The sequence below is a fragment of the Rhamphochromis sp. 'chilingali' genome (genome assembly GCF_963969265.1).
Source record: "Rhamphochromis sp. 'chilingali' genome assembly, chromosome: 13".
NCBI classification, from domain to species: Eukaryota; Metazoa; Chordata; class Actinopteri; order Cichliformes; family Cichlidae; genus Rhamphochromis; species Rhamphochromis sp. 'chilingali'.
In genome coordinates, this window is record NC_137940.1 from 10,439,295 (window position 1) to 10,445,649 (window position 6,355).

Here is a 6,355-nt window from a genome sequence, read left to right on the forward strand (position 1 = left end):
ACAAATGCGGGAATAAAGTTTCTTAATTAAGCTCCTTAGTGAATGTCAGAGTCTTTAAAAACTTGTGCCCTCATGCCATTTGCACACTGAGGCTGAAGGCTCTTCCAGGAGGACAGAGGAGGAGGAGTTTTCCAGCGAATCAGGCAGCAGTGACATGCCTGTTAATCTCCAGTGCAGGTTACGTAAACCAGCAAGACAGAAAAAACTGAACTGAACTGAAGTTAGTCCAGTAACCACTCTCATCCCCACAGCACTGATGATGATGATGATGATGATGTGAAGTGAGGTGAAGTTCAGAGGAGGATGAAGACCTAAAGGCGTGTCCTGGTCTTCTTGTCCTGGGTGTAATCCTGAATTGTTGGGGGAGGAGGGGGAGGCTCTGCCAGCTGCATGGCAAAATCAAAGCCCCTCCCCTTCCTGCTCAGTGCCACAAAGGATGAAAGAACTGAGTCCCGCTGGGTGGCACCAGCTCCAGGTGACCACAGCAACCTGACCAGCTCACTGAGCTGCTCCCTAATGTGTAAAACCATCTCCCGTCGTTGTATAGAGCCCATTTAAAGCGCGGGGGTGGGAGGATTGGAGGGCGGGGGGCTCTTTCTCTTGTTTTCTAACCTGACGACATAATCTCAGCCTTGGAGCGTCCACACAATGGAGCCGGTGTGAAGGTGGCACCTCAGAGGCTGGGCTCTAACTAGCAGTTTGAGTTGTCCAGGTTCGATAATAATACGGCGGGCTCGAGTTACATATTGGGCTGAATGGGGGGTCGCCTCGCAGGACATTTCAGACCTGCTTTTTATTCTGTGTCTGTTTTCACAGGACCAATTAGAGAGGACTGAGGACGGAGGGGGGGAATCAGATTTACACCTCAGCATGTTGGCTTTCATTTGATTTATGCACACGGATAGCAGAATCATTCATATGCTCTTGTTCTTTGGCCACATGTTTTTATTTTAAAACAATTAATAACGGCTCAAAGACACACAGATGACATGTAATGGAGCCTTTTTTTTCTACAGATCTTTTTAAATCAATGAGATATTCCAGAAGCTTTCCTTCAGGAAGATCAAAAACCATTAAAAAGTAAGAGCTCATTTAAATAATTTGATTTTAATGAGTTTGATCTGTACAGTTATCCCTCGTTATAATGCAGTTAACCCTTCACGGCCTCGCTGCATGCTTGCATGCTTTTTTTAAACCTTTTTTATTGTGTTCTGTGTCCTGATTGGCTGTAGACCATTGTCAATCACTCTCCTGCCGTGTCCTGTACAGTACAGAATGTGTTCAGCTTGTCAAATTTGCATAAATCTTCGATCGCTAGCAGTGTGACTCTGAAGTGCGGCACTGTATGTTTGTAAGTTTGCTCCCCAACAAACATAGCAATGTTGACGAAATGCTGTAGCACCGAAAAGGCGGAGGACGATTCTAACCATCACACAAAAAATTGGACTTCCTGACATCCTTAAGGAAGGTAGAAGTTACTGTATTTTTCGGATTATAAGGCACATTAAGTGAAACAAAACAGTTAGATAAGTCAAACTTTACTCAACTCATTCTTCTTGCTTCCTCCACTTCCGTACCATTGATTCATTAATGTTGAATTCTCTCGCAGCTGCTCTAGTCCCATGTTCTGGAACTGAAAAAAGGATTTGATCTTTGGTTTCATTCTTTAAGACTGAATTTATTTTCTACGAAGGTCTGAACTTTGAGGGTGTTTAAACAAAAGAGAGAAGTGTGAAAATGTGCATGCCTGTCTGCAAAAAGTGTATAAAGTGTGTAGTGAGGGGTTTTATGGCCTTAATTTGTAAAAAATGAAGTTGGCTCCTTTGCAGATTTCACCTATCGCAGGTGATTTTTAGAACGTAACTCCCACAACAAACGAGGGACCACCTTAATGATGCTTTTTGTAGCAACACTTTATGACCAATACATTTTGAAGTCATAGTTAAACTTTATTAGGTGGTCATTTGCTGTTAATTAATCATGTTTATACATGAGGTGTTTTTTTTTAATGGTTCTATGTCATTATTTTGTGTAATTAGCTTTACCATAGCCAGTGTTGGGTAAGTTACTTTAAATTAGTAACTTAGTTACATTACTAGTTACTTCTATCCAAAGTAACTCAGTTACTTCAAGTTACTCGTAACTTTCAAAGTAACTAGTTACTAGGGAAAGTAACTTTGGTTTTACTCAGAATTCTCTTGTTAATGTGTTGCTTCCGTAACTGAATACCCAGCAAGAGTGCCAGTCTTCTAGCTTGCTTACATGTTAGCACTATCCTGCCACAAGTGCACTGTGCCACCTACCAACAGAAAGGAAAAAATAATGTGCATATTTCCATGACAGAAATCCCACGCCTGGACCGTCGTTGACCGCCGCCATGATTCTAGCCTACGTCACAGCGTCATGTGCGCTTTTTACATCCAACACGAAAACTGCAGTCGTGGTGCTTTCAATTGTACTCAGAGCTCGGAAATTCTGCCTTCTGAATAGGAAGATGTAGGTAACACCAGACTGCAGATGAGCTGCATACAGGGCTGGACTGGGCGTTTTGTCAGCCCGGGCATTTTGTCTAGAGAACAGCCGCCATTATAGGAAAAATCATAAAGCCTTTGAATGAAAACAAACACTGTTGTGACAGTGATGTACACTGTCTTGATGGTATATATGCATCAGTCTATCAATTGTTTGTTGTAAGATTCAGATAATTATTTTTTAAAAGCTAGACATTTTAAATGAGAATAAGAAAGAAAAGTATATCTTTGTGCCCCCCTTTCCCTGTTAATGCCCTACCTGCCCCCCCTGGCAAAACTTTGCTAGACCCGCCCCTGCACAGTTACCAGCTGTCAGCTACCTAAAAAAAGGATCCTGGTGTTGTTTGTCTCTCAGAAACAGTTCATAACTTCCCTTCAACTCATTCATGTCACCTAAAAGGTAAACCTGTTTCTCCATCACCTGTTCAGCTCTGATGATTCAGTAAGGACATCTCCTGGTTTCATCTTCATGTTTCCCTCTCACCAGATAACCAAACCATATCATGACCAGCAGCTTTACAGCTGTGGCTCCAGCAAACATCAGCTGATACTAGATATTAATGTTAAATAAATTCTAACAACAGCTGATCAAGCTTAAACGTGCTGCTGTTGTTTAGCGCTACATCCACTGGTTTCTTCTTTCTGGCGCAAAGTGGGCGATAAAAAAACAAGAGAGAAAAGCCGATCAGCTGATCATTGATCAGTTTCATGATTGAAGTAGCAACAGGAGAGGGAGGGGCAGAGAATGAGAGGAAAAGAGACAGCTGACAGCGTAAAGACAGAATAAATCCAGATTTGTGTCTTTTATCATTCTAGCTAAAGTCCGGGACAAACTGTTCCTTTTCAGCTCAATACGAAACGTGTAATATTTTCTCTGAATACGAGACGATTACGTTTTTTATGGGACGGTTGGCAACTCTAATAACTAACCGTATGAACAAAATAAAGTTCACTATCAGTAACATCATAGCACCCACCCAACTGTATAGAAACTCTGTCATGCTAGCTAGTACGCAGTACGAAAAAGTCAGCACAACGAAAATAAACTCCACCTAAACTTGGTTTATATCTGACCCAGATAGACTGCAGGTCATAACTTCTTACCTGAAGTTCAGTTCACCTGACACTCTCGGACCGGCAGCTGCCTCGGGTCTCTCCTCCTCCTGCCTCCCTTTTCCCTCATCCACCTGAAAGCTTCCACCACTTGCTAATGTTACTGAATCTGTGGAAGCTCCGCGATAGCCACCACATGAAGTAACGAATAACGAGCCTATCTAAATCCCAGTAACGATTAACGCATTCCTGATTTTGGCATAATAACTAGTTACCGTGCTCGTTACCACAATAATAATGTAGTTACTGTAACGCGTTACCTAATAACGCGACAGTCCCTACACTAACCATAGCTAACAAACGCCCTTATGGTGACATCAGCATAGACATAACGACTAGCTAATGTGATGTCACCTGCTGATTCTGAATTTGTGTTTTGCAGCTTCTCGGATGACCTGGACGAGTAAGAACCTTCGCAGACAGGATCTGGTATATTTCCAAAATAAAAGACCCTGAGCAGACTAAACATCTGAAATGCTCTGAAATGTATACCTGTCTAATATTTACATTTTTTAATGATCTAAAACATTTATGTTTGACAAACATACAAAAAAAAAAAAAGAAGAAAGAAAATTGGGGGTGAACACTTTTTCACACCACTGTTGATAATCCTGGTATTCCAGGCAGTTTAAATGTGTCGAGCAGGAGTAACATGAATACATGCATACACTGTGATAATTAGGACATATAAACGTAATTTTGTGAAAACCGCTGTTTAAAACTTGAGTCGTTTAGAAACTGTCTGACAGATCATATCCTTGAGAACAGTTAAAGACATTTTTCCTGCTTATTTAATTTATTTTGATGAATTCAGTTTTGTGAATCCTTGTTTTCTTCCATGAGTGCTAATCAGTGGCACACTTTCCCTCTGTCCTTCAGTATTTTTTGCCTCCTCTGTTGCTCAAATATCAAGACAACACACTCTGAAACGGCCTCTCACTGAAGCCCTTAAACAGTAAAATGAGCCTCATTGCTTAGGCCACCAACAGTGAAAAGGTCAGAGGTCGGAGGTCGCAGCAGCCTGTGGAAGAAATATTCCTGCCCGCCCCACAATGACCATGAAAGGAGGGAAAGTTTTTGTTGTTGTTGTTGTCCTTGTAGGTCATAATTACCACCGGAGTCTAATAACTCACCATCTATAAAAACAAAAAGGCTCGTTTCATTGGCGGCTCCCCACGGGGTCGTGGGGGTGGAGCCAGCGGGAGAATTTGGCTCACCTGTCAGGCATAAATTCTGCATCCAGCTCGCTTCACCTTCATTTTGAGCTGCTGCTCAGTTCTGATGACATAGTTCATTAGACGTTTAAAACATCTAACACAGCACACCTTTACCTGAGCAAAAAAAAAACTGGAGAAGGAGAATATACTTAAAATAAAGGCGACACCATCTACTAAGTATGAATAAGACAACGAGCGTTACAAAAGGTGTTTCAGCACGTGCTCTGAAGAGGTTTACTTTGAATTATTTGGTACTTTTAACTTTACTGAACTGTAATATTATGTTGTTGCTTTTATAAAATGATAAAACCACAGTAATAAAGGAAATATTCGTTTTTCATGCTCTAGTCAACATGCACGAGGTCTTTTTTGTACTGATGCAGTTTCTTTATCTTTTTCTACTTAGTTTTGTTCAATATTAACTGGGATTTCTAAATAAACCAATCTAAAACCAGTGAAAGTGTTGACTCACATTTAAAGATCCCCTGCTTGTCCTCCAGCTGTGGGAGGAAGCTCCCTGCAGCACCATGCTGCCCTTAAAACAACTGACTTTCAAATGATTCTGTTAGTGATGAAGAAGAAAGAAAAGAAGAGCGTTTAAAGATGCAAAGTGATGCCTCGTCGATCATCTCCAGCCGCCTCTTTCATATTCACGCCGTCCCTGCTGCTGCACCTCAGAGCGTCTTCAGCACAGCACTCTTCATCATTGGCTTTTTTCGTTTTAATATATTATGTCCCACCAGACCCTGTAGAATTTCCGTAGTTTCAGTGAACTGCACCAGTGTATTTGATGAATAGAGAAACAGTAACAGAATCACTTTTAATCTTGTTTGATTTTTGATTTGTTTTCTGATAATTCACTAGAGAAAACTTTAAAAAGTTTCTCTAAATCTCAGGAGTTTGCTTGCTGATTTGACTAACTCAACAGCTTTAAAATCGGAGTCATGATATTTTTCTTCTTTAAGGCTTGTTTAAATCATAGGTCCCCTCAGCTCAGCCAGGTCTGTTCAGTCGAACAGTTAATGTTTAAAATCGTGTAGCTTATTATGTATTAATAATCTGAATACAGACACAGAATGTGGAGTTTCATTCAGAGGCAGAAAAGCACAAGTCGTCTAAAATCACACATCCCATTTTGTTCATTGCCAAACACAACCTCTTCTCTCTCCCCTCTGTCTCCCCTCTTCTGCCCCTCACCTTCTTCTCCTTTGGCTTTTTGCCCCCACCCTCCCTCCTTTTGGCCCGCCAGCATCACAGAACTTGCAATTACAGGCGATTTCCAGCTCCCAGTGGAACTAATGTGATAAAATCTCAGAAAAAGACACACTGGACAAAGAGACAGAGATGTAGCCGGGGGCACAAGGGGGGGGGTTTGTAAGGGGGGGGGGGGGGGGGGGGGGGCTCAGCCAAGGCAACAAGTGCCTTTTTTGGGTTTTGGGGGGACCTAATGGGATTTTCCAAGGAGCTTTGCCAGATCTCCTGCCTACCCATTCA